Genomic DNA, 16,438 nt, shown 5'->3' with positions numbered 1-16,438 from the left:
TAATAAGAAAGATTGAAGGTGAAATATTGTTATTGATGAGAGTGATAGCGAGGTGGATTACAGCGTGATGTTTGGTCTTTAAATATTGTAACCTTTGCAGGAAAGTACCACTTTTGGCATGGTTACCCCTCGTTTTTTGCCTAGGCCAGATGCATCTTGACTATGTGCACTGGGTTTCTGCTAACCAGATTCTCAGTGCCTGTGATCTTTCCCAAAACCGTACCTTTGTTTCAACAATTGCCACTCCTCTGGCTCACGTACCCTGGTAAAAGGTAGCAGTGTTACCAATGGCCTTGTGACCTGATAGGGTCACTAAGGCTGCAGCATGTCTTTGGACACCTTAAGAGACCCCTAGCCAACCGCATGCACACTGCCACTGTAGCCTGCATTGGTTGATGCAGATAAAAGTGAACATTCACCAGGCACACGTCCTTGTATGCTAGGCCTACCAGCACTGCAAGAGGCCCAGGCAGTGGTATAGCAAGGGAGGGGCGGCATGAGTTTGGGGGTCTGTGATCCACCACCCCCGCTCTTACCTGCAGCTGTTGTGGGGCGTCCGCTCCAGTAATTGCCAGCACTCCCTGCTCTTACATAAGGCCTCCGTGGGGTGGCTGCTGCAGGGACCACCACGGGCTGCAAACTTTCTAGCTACGCCACTGGCCATAGTAGGTCTTACAGCCCAAAGGCAGGGTGCACTACACCTCATGTGAAGGCATAACTGCTGTTATAGTGTCTAAGTCCATTCTTAGACATGAGTGCAAAGTGAAGCCAAAATGAGTACATGGACTGGAAGCATGTCAGTACACGTTCCGCAGCTCCACAATGGCTTCACCAAATTCTAAGATGTTTGGTACCAAACATCTCAGATTAATGAGCCCACACTGATGTCAGTGTTGGATTAATTAATTAATGCACTCAGAGGGCCCTTCAGAGGTAACCCCCTGAAAACCTACCAACCCACTAGTGTGGGCCTGACTGCTCTGCAACAGTCTGCCACATCTAGACATGTTTCCGGCCCCCTGAGATGGAAGCCTTTTGCTCTCATGGGTCAGAAACAAAGCCTGCTTTGGGTGAAGGTACTTCACACCTACCTCCAAGCAGGAACAACATTAAAAGGCAGTGAGCCATCCTTTATTATGCTAACGAGGGCCTCTCCAACTAGCGGGGATGCCCCCCTGACCCAGCCCCACTTTTGGCATCAAAGGTGGTGGGATTAGTAAGCAGGAGAGATGTGTTTCCTCTCTGCCAGGACCACCCCTATGGTGTCCTGAGCTGAAATGACCCTCTCCTTTGAGAATCCTCCATATTGGTTTGAAGCATTATAGCTAGTATGGTTAGGTGTATGCCCCCCCCCCCAAAGGGAGTGGACATGCTGAGGGTCTAGTCACCCTAAAGGTAAGTAGCCCATTAGCTACTACCACCTTATCCCTTTAGTGCCCCTAAATTGAGTATTTAGGGGCACCCATGAACCTTACTATTCTGCCCTCTTCAAAATGGCAGGACCCTCTCTCCCAGCATGTGAAACTCCCTAGCCTAACCCAGGGTTGTGGTTACCAAGGGGTTTATATGCCCCTGGAAAAACCGGTTTGACAACCGGTGCCCTCTCTCCTGTCCCAAGTTCCCACCTGTCTGCCTAAATAATGGAGCAGCCCCTTTCCCAAGTGTTACCCATTTGCCCTTTAACCCCTTCGCTGCTGATGACGAGCTCAGCTCGTCATCGGCCACGGTGGTCGTGTGCGGATGACGAGCTGAGCTTGTCATGTAACGCGGCTTTTGGATAAAAGCCGCACAGCAGAAAAATTACCGCCGCAGCAATGTGGTTAAAAGGTGGTTTCTCTTTTTGAAGCTCACTTTGTGTGCCAACACTTGTTTGCCTTCCTGTAGGATGGAGGTGGCACTTATTGTAGCCTTTCCTGAGAGTCAGTAGCATGACTCCCCATGATGGCAGAAACCTGTCTTTGCTACACGACCCCATGTGCAACCAGAATGGGTACTAGGGACGGAAGGCAACAAAGTGGCAACTTTGCTAAAGCTTGTTACCTTTATTTCGACCTGAGAATCAAGTCTGACAATGTAACAGGTTTTTTGATACCTTGGGTGATCCACTTTGGTCACACTGTTCCTTAGTTAGCACAGCTGAGGAGTCAGTGTGTAACTCTTTGCTTGCCTAATGGGCGACGAAGCTTTTCCATAGTGAAAATGACAAATTACTGATTTTACTATCTGAACTTAAAATGCATGCTCTGCCTATGCAATAGGTTGCATAGAACTCGCTAGGCCTGCCATAGGGGTGGCTTACACATAACCGGAGAAAGTATGGATTTGTCATTGCTTTAAATGGCCAAGTCAGGTAAGCAGTTAACCTGCTCTTCCAGCCTGCAAATGGCGGGCTCAAATCTTGTTTAACTGGTGTACCACCCAGAGTGGCACACTCAATTCTGCAATCCCCAGAGGGGTCACTCTGTATCTTACATGCCCTGGGTACCATTTACAAGGTAATTAGAGGCAAGCTAGCTCCGCCAATTGGGTAGAAGCCAATTCGACATAGCAGTTTAAGGGTAGGGTCACGGGCACTGAAGTCTGGTTAGCCGACCTCATTTAACTCAGAGTTGAAAAACCAGAAACATTAGTCCAAAACCTTGGGGTGACGACAGCCGCGGTCCGTCCATTGGGGCGTAGCGGCGTAGCCCCACCAGCCACATGGACCTGCATCGCGGCCGCAATCCTTACAATATATTACTCTGTACAAGTCTTGTACAGAGTAATTTATTGTAAGGATTGCGAGTCAGCCGCCGGGACAAACCCGGCAATTTCGGAATGTGCAGGGGGGGTGGCGCCTGCTGCAGCTTGAGTGACAGTACACTCAGGCTGCAGCAGACAGACCGTAGTGCGCAAGTGCAAGTTGGGTGCCGACTTTCCCAAGCATGCGCACTACAGTACCCCAGTGGGACCCAGGGGTACTTCTCAGCCTGCTGTAGCCCGGGTTTACAAGGGGGGACAGGGCAAGCAGCAAATGTGCCCCCCTGGCCAATCCTGGCGCATTGGCTGGTCCACCGCGCAGCATCCTTCATTGGATGCTGCGCGTGGGGGTGGCACACACTTCCTCAGCCACAAGTTAATGGCCAATCACTGCATGGCTTCACACAGTGAAGCCATGCAGTGATTAGCCATTTCACCGCCGGGATGCGTGCGGCTGGGAAGCCCCTTCTCTCTGTGTCATCGCTTTGCCTCTTGCTGTGCTCTGCTGGGAGCCCCTTCTTCTTACCTGCTCTGTAGCCTCTCCTCTTCTCGTTCAAGGACATCACGGAGAGCCGGGCGAAGAGTCACCTGATCGACCGCAAGGAAGGGGCGAGCACTTTACTGTCGCGGGTGTTGGAACTCGTGTACACTAGGAATTTAAACCGAGGGTACATATGGTCCATCAGTATATACACTGGGTATATTAGATCAGTCTATTTTGCACTGGTGGAGCTCTAGGTACTTTTTTTTTTAGTTCTATACTCTGGGTATGCAACGCTGATAAGTTTTAGCTTCATACAGAGCTGTTTATGCCCTTTGGTTAAGCATTTCAGATTTATACTGAAGGTCCATTGTCCTTTCAGTTTTAGTATTGTATCGTCGGTACATTTCCCCCCTTCAGTTTTAGTTTTAAACTTTGGATACACTTACCCTCTTCAGTTTTTTTTTTTTGTTAATTTTTTTTGTGTTGCTCAATTGGGCCCCTCAGTTTTATACCGTGGGTACTTGTCCCTTTCGTTTCAGTTTTAAAATGCAGGAGTTTTAGGCTTTTCACTTTTAGATTTGGGCATAGATATGGTCATGGCCCGGCACTTGCCATTCACACCCTCTGCATGACTGCGACCCTGGGCACCTCTCTACTACTCCAATTTCTAAACCTAAGCTGCGTCCCCAATCCTAGATTTTGAGTGGTGTCTTTGTGATGGGTACTTGGTCTCACAGCGGCATCATCTGAACCACCAGGAAGTCATGCTCCAGCTGGCCCCTACTGAGCGCCCTCCGGTCCCCACCGCATCATGGCTCTCCGCTGGCCTGTCGGCTGCCATTCACAATGAAGTCTCTTTTAAATTATCTGGGCTAAGGACAGGCCCAGAGAGTAGTGACCATCAAACTGCGCATAAGCCTTTTTCATGATATGGCTAGCCCCTGTTCACCGATACAAAAATTATAAAAGAAAATTATGGTAAATTCATTCTCCGCAGTGGTTCGCCGATATCATTTACGTTCATTCTAAATCATCTAGTAAACATTTTAACTACACATATCACAACATCATAAACAATGTACAATACTTTTAGTGAATTGAAAGTAGTAGGTTAACAGGAATTTCATCAGGAGTACAAGGCTGTCAAACTCATTTTAATGCGTCTAGACGTTACTTATTCAATAGGCTTTACTGTTACCTTATTTAACCCATGAGACTAGAACGAGGCCTGTGGTTCCAGCAGGGTTTACACCTACATTTTAAAGGTTATCCATCGATAGCTCCAGAATGCCCATTTACCTTCGAGATGCACCAAAGATTGGCATCTAATAGGTCTTTGGCTGGTGTTGGGGAAAAAAACAACAACAACAAAAAGTCCGTGCGTGTACACTTTAATTCCACAATGAATAATTTGAGGGGTTTTATAAAGTGATTCAGTGTGTAATCGCAATATGTAGTTCAGAATATCCACCTGCAGAAACATTAATCGCAAAATACCCACTGTCTCTATATCGTGAAGGCAAGTATGTAAAGGTAAGTATAGATTAGGCCTTTTTAATTCCACCTCAGTGTAACCTCATTATTTATCTTCACGGTACATAGATGTGGAGTTAAGAATAGTACATCCTTTCTTAAATATATGCTCTTACTTAGAGGATATTGCAGTAGTCAATAGTCTATACCAGAATTGCTGCAGGTCGATATTTTGTCATAGAATGTTTCGATGGTAATGTCTCGACGTTGGCAAGCCACTTGTGACATATTTGTCTTATCCGTGTACTGTTTTTTTTTTTATCACTGCTGATTTGAATTATTCTTGATGTGATTGAAGTGTGCATCCGCTAAGCAAGCACATGACAAATGCTAGTTTAGAATATAAAAAACACTTTCATTTTTACATACTAAACATACTGCATACATTGTGCGTACATAGGGGTTAGAAGGGAAGGAGGAGTCTAGGGTTGTTTTTTTCAGTGATAGTGTCAAATTAAGCAATAAAAGACGTACCCAACTAATGGCAGCTTTTTGATGGCAATCAACCAAGAGGAGGAAATGTTACTGCAACAAGATATGGAAGGGAAGCCAACTGGTGGTGGAACAAGGATGCAACAGGACTAGATTGGGCGGGTTGAGGAAATTGAAGGAGCTTGGGGTAGTATGCAGAGTGTTGGGTAAGGATAGTACAAGGGGCTTCAGGGATGAGGAAAGTTTTTTACTGCACATAGCGGCCACCCACATACAGCCACCTACATACAGCCACCTACACAGCCACAGAGCCACCCACACACACAGAGCCACCCACACACACACACAGACAGACAGAGCCACACAGACAGACAGAGCCCCACAGACAGACAGAGCCCCACACACAGACAGAGCCCCACACACAGACAGACAGAGCCACACACACAGACAGACAGAGCCCAACACACAGACAGACAGAGCCCAACACACACAGACAGACAGAGCCCAACACACACAGAGCCACACACACAGAGAGCCCCACACACTCACAGAGCCCCACACACATGCAGAGCCCCACACACACACACAGAGCCCCACACACACACAGAGAGCCCCACACACACACAGAGAGCCCCACACACACACACAAAGCCCCACACACACACACACGCATTGCCCCACACACACAGAGAGCCACACACAGGGAACAGGGGCAGGAAAGCAAGCACAATGAGGGAACAGGGGGCAGGAAAGCAAGCACAACGAGGGGGCTGTATTTTTGGGACAAGGCCACGACATATGAAGTAGATCACCTATGTTATCACAATCTCGCCAGCGCAGCGAGGCGCACTAGGGTATTATTTCTGGAGTTTCGCCAGATGTATATACCAGTCCTACAGTAATTTAAAATGTGTTTCTTTGCCAGAAAAGCGTGGAGTGCCTCGTTTGCTCCCACCTTAGGTGTGAATATTGTTGATCTGAGTTTTTCATGAAAGTCTTATAGTCTGAATTCAGCACCTGAGCGTAATAGGACGAAATGTATGAAGCTCTGTGGTTATACTGAATAAGCAGCTACCTATTTTATGCCATCTATTAATGTAATAACTGCACTTTCACAATTGCTTTATTAACCTTCCTGCTTTCTCAAATTTGCTTGAAAATTCACGATTTTTCTTCTTTTTTTTCAAAATTTTCTTGGGGGGGTAACACCCCCCTCCCCCCCCCCCAAATCCCCCTTTTGGGGTTTGGGCACGCTCGCTGCGCTCGCTCGCTACATGTGCTGTATGCAAATCACTTTGCGCTCCACCACTTTCAAATGTCACCCACCGCCCCTGGGTGACCATACAAAAAGGGGCATTTCCTTACAGTGCCAAACATTGAGTAAGTGTACAGATTTTTAAAAATGGATGCCTCCATGTTCTAAATCTGTCGATTTCTCTCCCTGGAAAACTTTTTGTTGCAGATAAAAATAAGGTTCCTTTGAACCTCTGATACGTAATTGTAGACAAAAGGAAAATTTGCCAATTTAGGGTTAGGTATACTTTTTGAGAGGCATAGCTTTTGGGATTTTTATAATTTTTAAATCATAAGTTTACAACTCTTACTCTTTTTAGTGAATTACAATGTAGTCAAACATAATTTTTGGGGACTTTTATATAGCGCAAACCTGACCCAAAGGTATCTGAGTGCTTTACATGAGCACCAGTTGCTTTACAGATGGAGACATTCATTTTTTCAGGCATGGGAGATTAAGTGATTTGCCCAGAATCACAGGAGGTTGAGCATCCCTGCCAAGACTCTAATCCGGTTCCCCAGCTTGGGAGTCCACTGTTCTAGCTGTTAGGCCACATCCATATATTGTGCCAATTCCTTTCATACTTATAAGATTGACACTGCATGTCCTTCACATGACCAGGATAAATCAGAACTAGTTTTGATACTCCAGTGAAGCACCTGGGGAGGCTGCATGAATTATTTCCATCCAAGGAATTAGTGCTGGCAGTAAATTCAAGATTGCTGGTTTTCAGTGATTGAGTTATTGTGGCAGCATGTTTGAGTAGGTGGTTGTTGGAAGTAGAGTAGATTTTAGCAGTTAAAATTAATAAAAGGAAACCTCCTAAATAATCAAACTAAATTATCCCTACTGAGACCGAAGTAAGGGTCCTTACATTATCTTGTGAAATAAATTGCATTTATTGTAATATTAAATTGTGTATTTCAACTTTACTAGAAGGCAATACATTGGAGGAAAAAGCTACATTTGTGATTCTCCCAAGCCGAATTCCTATACAAGGCCTACATGGCACGTACAGGAGCCATAAGAACAATCAGGAGTTGGACATTACACTTTTCCGGGAGTTCATTAATAAAACCTTTTCTAGAAAACATCCGTCAAAACATCTTACCTGGTACCAGATATCTTGCTCGGCCAAAGCCTGTATGAACTGAATATGGCATTGGTGTAAAGTTGGGTCTGGCCCACCTTAATTTTCATTAGGTCTCCACCAGCTCCCCTACCAAAACTGATAAGGCTTTGTACAGATTTCTTCGTCATGTTATCTCTTCAGTAGAAGAGGGATGTTGTTGAACTGCGCTGGATTTGATGTGCCAAGGAAAACTGCTGTCATCCCGATTGTTCTGTGGGAACTTATGATCGGTAGCTGAGTGGTGTAAACCCTTCCTTTAAATAATTGATGAAATATTTATATCCAGTCAATTATACCGTTATCCTGATACTATCATCTGTCTACCTTAAATGTGACTGCCAGTTTGCAGTATATTCCTTCCTTAGTGGAACATCATTAGCCTTGAAAAAGTGGCCTTTGGCTGTGAAATTTAATTTGTTTCTCATTATTGCTTCATATAGATTCCTGTGGTCTTGTATCATATAAGGCTTCAATTCGTTTTTTTGTATGAAACGCTAATGAAATATAAAGAATGTTGTACAAGCAACATCTTATGCCACTGTAAGGGGAGGGAGTGCAGAGCCGGAAGTCATTCATTGGGCAGCTTGGAGCCACAGTTCCTCGCTGACCCACGAGACCACAGCCCTTCCAGGCTACCGTGCTTGGTACTGAACATGGTCCCAGTCGCCCTTAGATCGCTGGAGCTGCAGTGAGGGCAGCCGGACCAGGAGAGCCACGTGGTCTCTGAACGCCTCTGGAGGAGAGAAGCAATGGGCGCTTCTGGCCCGCTCACCAGATGGCTGCTCCCTAGCCAATCAAAGAGTGTGGAACTTGTCGAGTGGCATAAAAACCAAATCCAGAGTACAGATGCTTTCCGAGCGAGCGCTGCTGTTCATGTTGGTGTAATGCATGCGTCAATATGATTATAGCACGTACATGGGCGTCTGCAGGGGAGGGCAAGGGGGTGCGCTTGCCCCCCTCCCCTGGATCGCCGGTCCCATTCCTTTTATCCTTAATGTTCATGATTACAGCAGGCTGTTCCCCTGCGAGAAGCCCCAGGAGTTTAAATGTTCTCTCACTTGGGGCCTCTCGCACTTCTCTTTGAACTCTAGAGGCTGCAGCAGCCCCTCCCCGACCTCGAGCAAACTTTGGACAGGCCCATTGTCATTCTGTCTGCTGCTGATCACTACATAAAGAATGACAATGGGCCGTCTGCCTTTAACTTGCCTTGAAGGCGAGTGACGAAGTTAGAATGTTGCCCCCCCCTGGAAGGCGAGTGACGAAGTTAGAATGTTGCCCCCCCCCCCACCCCTGCCCCCCCCTGGAAAAATTTCTGCGGACGCCCATGAGCACGTACATCCCAAGGGCTCAGGTGGAGATGGACACATTTGTGAGCTTGCCACCTTGACTCCTCCTGGTGGGGGGCGCACTATCCTCCAGGTTAAAGACACTTCGGACCAACTTGTGTTTCTGCAGGAGGACATCGACGGGGTGTTACTGCTGCACCACTATTGCACGCTGTATGCAGCGAGATCGGAGGTTAATGAATTGGAAGTACTGCATTATGTTTTGGGTTCTTCCCCACTGGCTGTGGAGCCAACCATAGCTGGGAGCTAAGATGTCCATGCAGGAACTTGGGGGGGGCGGGCTAGTAAGGAAATGGCCAGGGGCAAGGTCCTTGGCTCAGACGGGTTGCCCATAGAATTCTATTGTTCTTATTTGGCGGTTGTTGCCCCTCGGTTGGTGGAAGCTCATGGCGAAGGCTACTTAACCTGGGTGTATACTTATAGAAACGGGGGGAATGTTGGGAAATTGTTCGATATCTAAAAAGTATGACATTGAGACTGTACTTAATGTATTCTGTATGCTACTGTAAAAATCAGTAAAGACTATACAAAACAAGCCTTTGCAGTGCAATAGGTCTCGCATTTACCCGAGTTTAAGTTATTGGCATTGTAAATGACAATGTCTTTTATTTATGTTTTAAAAAAGAAAACCAAAATAAAAGGCATTGTTATTTGCAATGTCAATAGCTCAAACTCGCATGAAAGCGAGACCTATAGCATTTTAAATGATTGTTAGATTAGTGAGTGGAAACGCTCTTTTCCGGCCCGTGTGACAAATTAATTAAATAAACAAGCGTGGCCGCGAAAGCGGAATGAGCTGCAAAAAAAAAAATACTGCTTACCGACTTATGAAGGAGACTGTGTAACGCCACAAGTAAAAGATACAGTCCTCCTGGGAGGTAACAAATGGCAACAGGCGGTAAGAAGAAGGGTCGAACAAGCCTCCTTATCAATCGGAAGCCAGGATTTACCAAGGACAATGACACCAGCCAATCAAAAATATGGGCGGACAGAAGACGAGGCTTCCAAAGTATACTCGACTACAGCAAGCCTTGCAGAGTGGACAGCGCTTGCGTGCTGCATAGGTCCTAGATAAAAAAAAAAGAGAGAGAAGGGACAGGGGAGAGAGAGAAAAAGAAAGACAAAAACTAGGAAAGTGACACTTGTTCACTAGAGGAGGAAGGAAATGAATAAAGTGAGGCAGGACAGGGACTAGGGAAGGAGGGGCTCAGGGAAGACAAGGAGCTGGAAGTCATGAGGAGCTCAGAGGAAAGGAAGACTGTGCCAAAACCCGGGATTCGTTCGAATACGAGGACAGATGGGGAACCAAGAACGGGAAAGCCAAAACCTGCGCTGGCGTGCACCTGAAAGTCTCCTGAAAGCTTTTACTGCCAGAGTGGCCCTCGGTCCCGCCACGCTCCCGAAGGAGGGTGGCTAGCACAGGTGCATGCAAAAGTACAAGGATGGAGGGTGGCTGGGAAGTAATTCAGCACTCCATAAAATGTGATCTGCGAAAAAGAGGCAGAGATTCAACTCTATATTTAGGCAGACAGAATGTGGGACGATACTACCCTTAAATGAAAGCTAAACTAAGGTAACCCAAGAGCAGGTAAGGTGTGAGAGATGAAACGACAGTAACAGGTACTTGTTTCGGCAGAATTCAGTAGAATTTCTTTCCTTCCTCTTCGCCTGAACACGTATAAGCTAGTTGTAAAAGAAACAACGCCAAGTGGAACTGAGAAACCTTATACACAGGAGATAGCAAAAAGGAACTAGATCTTAGCTAAACACTGAAAGAAAAGTAGCAAAAGAAATTGAAAGAGACTGCATTGAACGAAGGGAGAGGTAAAGAAAGACTATAGATAGAAAATAGAAAAATAAAAGTTTAGAGCACACGTAAAGACGGCACAAAAGAGAACACATATTTGCAACCAAGAAGTGGAGCAGAAGTAGTGAATACTTCTGCAGCCAACAAAAAGACCAAACTGTCAATATTGGCAACTTGTCTGAGGAGCACCAAAATGACAGTCATCTTGTTGAAGGCAATTACATTATGTGGTTGAAGCCAGACTACTAAATGAATATAAAATGTATGGGTGGAAACCAACGAGTTGTCCAAAAAATTATGTCCCTCATATACGTAAACAGGATTGCAATACAGTCTATGTTCTTGCACACTGATTGGAGGGCAACATGGTCATCACATTATGATGCGACTGATGTACCAATATGTTGAACCACAAAATGGAGGAGGCGTTCTGTGACCCCATTCGAGATATGCAATTGAGACATTTAAGGGACAGAAGCTCTGCATGCTTTTGGACAGTATTCTGAAATGTCTTTTCATGCCAGATCCATGTTGCGTTTTTGTGAAAGCCAGCATCCTAATCCTTACAAATCCTACATTTTAGAGAACACTTGACCTTGTGGCTTATACCAATAAGGTGCATTATTTGCCTCCTCCTGGGTAATGGTGACCTGACTAACAGCACCCAGGGTACTAAATGATGTTGTGGCTATATTTGTGTGTGGTACTGTGTTCTACTGTGCATTAAAGTACTTTTTACTTGAAAGTCATATACTGAGTTGGACATTCCTTTATAACACAGCTGTGTGATTGTTGAAATCTAAGCTTGAGCACCTCCACAATACCTACTCAAGAAATCCGTGACTGCTCGCCATTGCTATCATTGAGAGACTAGTGCTGAAGGGGTTAACCTATCCATTATTACACAATAGAAATCAAGACATCAGAGACAAATCACCCCAAACTCCATGGTTGAGGCCTAGGGGCCCTTCCTTGCTTCCCCCTCCCTCCCCACAAATTGGGGTCTGACACCCTGATACATTTGAAGAAGAAGAAGAAGAACATGGGGAAACAGCCAACATGTCCTTGTCACCAATGCTTCATGGCATTACTTTTGTCAGCAGTAGTTTCTTTCAACTAGTACAGAACAGATGGCCTTGAGCACAGGTACTTAGGCTATTTTGTAAATATTTTTATCAAACCCTCCATAGTTAGTTATCTGGGAAGAGACAGTCTCCTACCATGCTGTACTGGGACTGTCCTGCACTTGAATAGCCTTCTCCTCTTTTCACTTCCTGTCCAGCCCTTGCAACAGGAAGTAGTGTCTAGTATTTTACATGTGTCCATGAGAAGATTTAATACTGCTGCGTCTTAATATCCTTTTGACAATACATCTTATTAGTTGTACCAGTTCTAACATACAGCTTCCTGGAAAATATTCTGGATTTAACTCTTGTATCAGATCCATGTTGGCTTTTGTTGCAGACATTTAGCTTTTCCTGCCAAAGCCTACAATTCTGAGAATTCCCCGCTCATTGCTTCACCTCCACCATTGCAGGCCAAGGTTGGGTGGAGGAACAAGCACACCTGTCGCTGGCATGAGTCATCTTGATCACACCAGAGGCGTGTTATTATTAGTGAGGTCTTTGTAAGCCTCTGTTTCCTTCATTCCAGTGTTGTCATTGAAGCAGTGTCCCTGTTTGGCTGCCCCTTCATTTTTAGACTTCCTTATTCCTGAGCTAGTGATAATCCGTTTATAGAGGTTCCTGATTTCTGAACTGTATTGAAATTATTGTTAGTTAAACAAGCATTGTCCTACAGTGCTGCTTTGTTTCCTGAGCTAGCACTATCTTAATGTATTCTTGTTTCTTGGTCTTCTACTCTTTTAGTAGTTCTCTTTTTCCAGTTTCTTCCTTTTGCTTTCTCTTCCTTAGTTCCTGTTTCTAGTGTTCTGCCACCTTATCCTGCACTACTCCTTTTTAGCGTCTTGTCTGTGATGGCTGTTTATTTAGTTATTCATCCTTGCTGTTACTGCCTTGCATTTTCCTGTCTGTATGAGGGGATTGTTGGGCACAGCCGCCAATCTAGTTGGTGCTTCTTATCCACGGTTAGTATAGTCCTTGTTACTTGTTTAACATCACTGAGGTATCAGAGCCGCAGACACTGTATTTGTGTGTCTGTCCTACATGGATATATTTGCAGTCAGTATCAGTAACAGCAATTGTGAGTGAGGAACTTACTGAGCATCAGTCTCACTGGGTGGAGCTCCTGCATGCTTTATCCCACATTCCCTTTATTTCTAAGGTTTTTAAAATTCTATTTTCTAACTATAACGTCCCTTAAACCTATGTTTTTTTCAGTGAATTTCAAAGGTTTTGTAAATGAAAATTTGTAGCTATAACGTTCCTGAAACCTATGGTTTTTCAGTGAATTTCAAACGTTTTTAAATGCTAATTTCTAACTATGCCTACAAACATGTGAAGAAAGAGGAAGAAAAACACAAAAAGAAGCAAGACAAATGCAGAAAGAGGCAGCAGAAGTCCAGAAAGACGAAGAAAAGTGCAGGAAGAAGAAGAGATGTGCAGAAAGAACCAACAGAGGAGCAGAAAGTCCTCCTGTGCCCCCAACTTTTTGCTGATGGGTACTGGTGGTAACTGACTCTGACTAACCAGGCCTAGATCCAGTGCAATGCTAAAAGACACTTAGAGTACAGTGAAAACACCTACATACACTAGGGAACACTATGCGTTGGGATATCCCTGTGATTAGCAGGCCCTCCTCTGTATTTGCCTGGGTCATTGCATGAATACATGAGTAGTGACTGGATGATTATAGTGCTACAAGGAGAGTGCATGGTGATTTTATAAGTGCTTGGATTTTGGCGCAGTGATTGGATAAGCACATAGGATTGGCTGGGTGATTGGAGGACTGCATAGGTAGTACCAGGGAAATTACTGGACTGCATAGGTAGTCCTCAAGGTATTGCAGCAGTGCATGTGTTAGTGACTGGGTCATTCCATGAGTACATGGGTACTGAGTGGATAATTAGAGTACTGCAAGGAGAGTGTGTGGTGAATTTATAAGTGCTTGGGTATTGGAGGAGTGTTTGGATTAGTAAATGTTAGTGGCTGGGTGACTGGAGGAGTGCACAGGGAGTGACCGTGTGATTGCGGGACTGCATGGGTACTACCTGGGGGAATTGAAGGAGCAAATGAGAAGTGGGTATAGGATTGTATGGGTAGGGCATATGGGATTGTAACAGTGATCAGTTAGTGCCTCGATCATTGCATGAGTACGTAGCTACTGACTGAAAAATTCGAATACTGCAAGGAGAGTGCCTAAGTGAATTTATAAGTGCTTGGGTATTGGTGGAGTGTTTGGATTAGTACATGGTCGTGGCTGGGTGACTGGAGGACTGCATGGGGAGTGACAGGGTGATTGTTGGACTGCATGGGTACTACCAGGGGAATTGAATGAGAGAATGAGAAGTGTGTAGGTGGTTAGAGGACTGCATGGGTAGTACACCAGGATTGTAGTAGTGCATGTGTTAGTGCCTGGATCATTGCATGAGTACATGGGTAGTGACTGGATTAGAGAGCTGCAAGGACAGTGCATGGTGATTTTATAACTGCTTGGGTTTTGGCGGAGTGATTGAATAAGTACATAGTGCTGGCTGGGTGATTGGAGGAGTGCATGGGTAGTGACAGAGGGATTTCTGGAGTGCATGGGTACTACCTGGGTAATTGGAGGAGTGAATCAGTAGTGTGTAGGTGGTTAGAGGTCTGCATGGGAAGTGCTTAGGGAATTGTAGCAGTGCATGTTTTAGTGCCTGGGCCATTCCATGAGTACATGGGTACTGACTGGAAAATTAGAGTACTGCAAGGAGAGTGCATGATGAATTTATAAGTGCTTGGGTTTTGGCAGAGTGATTGAATAAGTATAAAGTGGTATAAATTCTTTAATTGTATAGTTAATAAAAACCATTACAAAAATAAAATGCAGTAATGATTAAAACTGATCGAAAGATACATACATAATTAAGAATTAAAACCATGAGTAAAAAGGATATCCTTTGAACTTCGAAAAGCCAAGTCAGTTATAGAAGAAACAGTCACAAAAAATGCAAGATCAGGGTATGTATTGGATCTTTGCACAAGTTACTCTTTTTTTCTAAAACTTGGTGATAAATTTAACTGCTCTACAGATGAGTTGCGGGTCCGCTGAGCACAGGACTTGTATGATCGCAGAACGGCAGGTGCGAATTCCGTATTCATTGAGCTTCGCTTTTAACCTGTTCTGACATTCCTGGTCCAGTGCGGGACAAATGCAAATCAGATGGATGAAATCTTGTTTTGCGGCACCACATTAGTCACACTCCTTGGAGCCTTGGGTTCTCCAATTTGGTTGATCGGCATTTGTTGGCAGATTGCCCATCCTTAAGCTGCGGTATTTGAGTTTGACGTATGATGAAAAAGCAAGTCCTAGATAGGCAGCCGGCGTGGACTTTTTGTATGATTGTATTGTCATCCAGGCATGTGAGCGATGGCTCAGGGTTGTCTTATCATTGATCAGTGAGTGCCTATTGGCCGCCTTCTTTACTGCTAGCTTGAACGTTGGTACAGGTAGCTTGGCTTCCCACAGTGCTACTAGTTCGGTGGTTTCAAGGGAGAGTTTTAATAACTTGGCATACTGGGAATTGGGACTGTTATGCATTGCTTCCCACATGGCGCGATTGACCTCAATTTCCCGATTCATCCAGACGTCATACCAGAATTTAACCGTCTCATATTTTTTTTGCAGTACTTGAGACTGTAGGCCGAACTCGAGTCGGACCTGCGCAGGTGATGCGTTGTGCGGTAAGCCGAATACGCGCTTGTAGACTCATTTGGATTTTGTCTATAAGCTGTGCACTCCTTCCGTGATGTAACACGCTGCCATAGGCTATTGTTGGGAGTAGCTTGGCTTTGATGACGGTTAAGAGGGGGTTGAACAAAGGGCCTTTGAGTTGGTTTGATAAAATGCTAAATGCATGTAACAAGGCTGTTCCCTTCTTTTCAATGGCTTTGAAATGCAAGGAAAAATTAAGGCGCTTGTCCAGTTGTATCCCCAAATACTTGTAGCTTTCCACTACTTCCAATTTATTGTTGTCTATTACAAAGGTTGGTGATGCTTTGCAGCGTCGAGTTATTATCATAATCTTTGTTTTCTTGCTATTTATTTTAAGAAGGTTCTGTTATGAATATCCGGCCAGTTCTTGCAAGAGACGCTGCAAGCCTATTTTCGTCTGGCTGAGGAGGACCACATCGTCGGCATAGGAGAGATGTGTTAAACGAAGTGTTCCTAGCCGCGGTGGATGAGCATTGATCCTGTCTAGCCTTGATGTCAGGTCGGCCATGAATAAATTGAAAAGATGAGGGGCCAAAACGCAGCCTTGTTTTAGTCCTTCAAAGGTACTGATCTTCCACGTTAGCCGCTGCCCGTTGTCGATCTTTACCTGCATCCAGGTGTTGGTGTACAGGTCCATTATTGGGTTTAAGATTGAATCCGGCAGGTCCTGCTGCTTTAGTTTAGACCAGAGTAGTTGCCTGCTGACATGGTAGAACGCCGCCTTAAAGTCTATAAAGCAGGCGTACAGCGCTTGATGATTTTGCAGACTTTTTTTGGCTATTAGGCTTATTGCGATCATCTTATC

The sequence above is a fragment of the Lissotriton vulgaris genome, chromosome 4_1 (genome assembly GCF_964263255.1).
Source record: "Lissotriton vulgaris chromosome 4_1, aLisVul1.2, whole genome shotgun sequence".
Taxonomy (NCBI): domain Eukaryota; kingdom Metazoa; phylum Chordata; class Amphibia; order Caudata; family Salamandridae; genus Lissotriton; species Lissotriton vulgaris.
The sequence above is the reverse complement of the archived record's forward strand: the minus strand, read 5'-3'. Positions refer to the sequence as shown.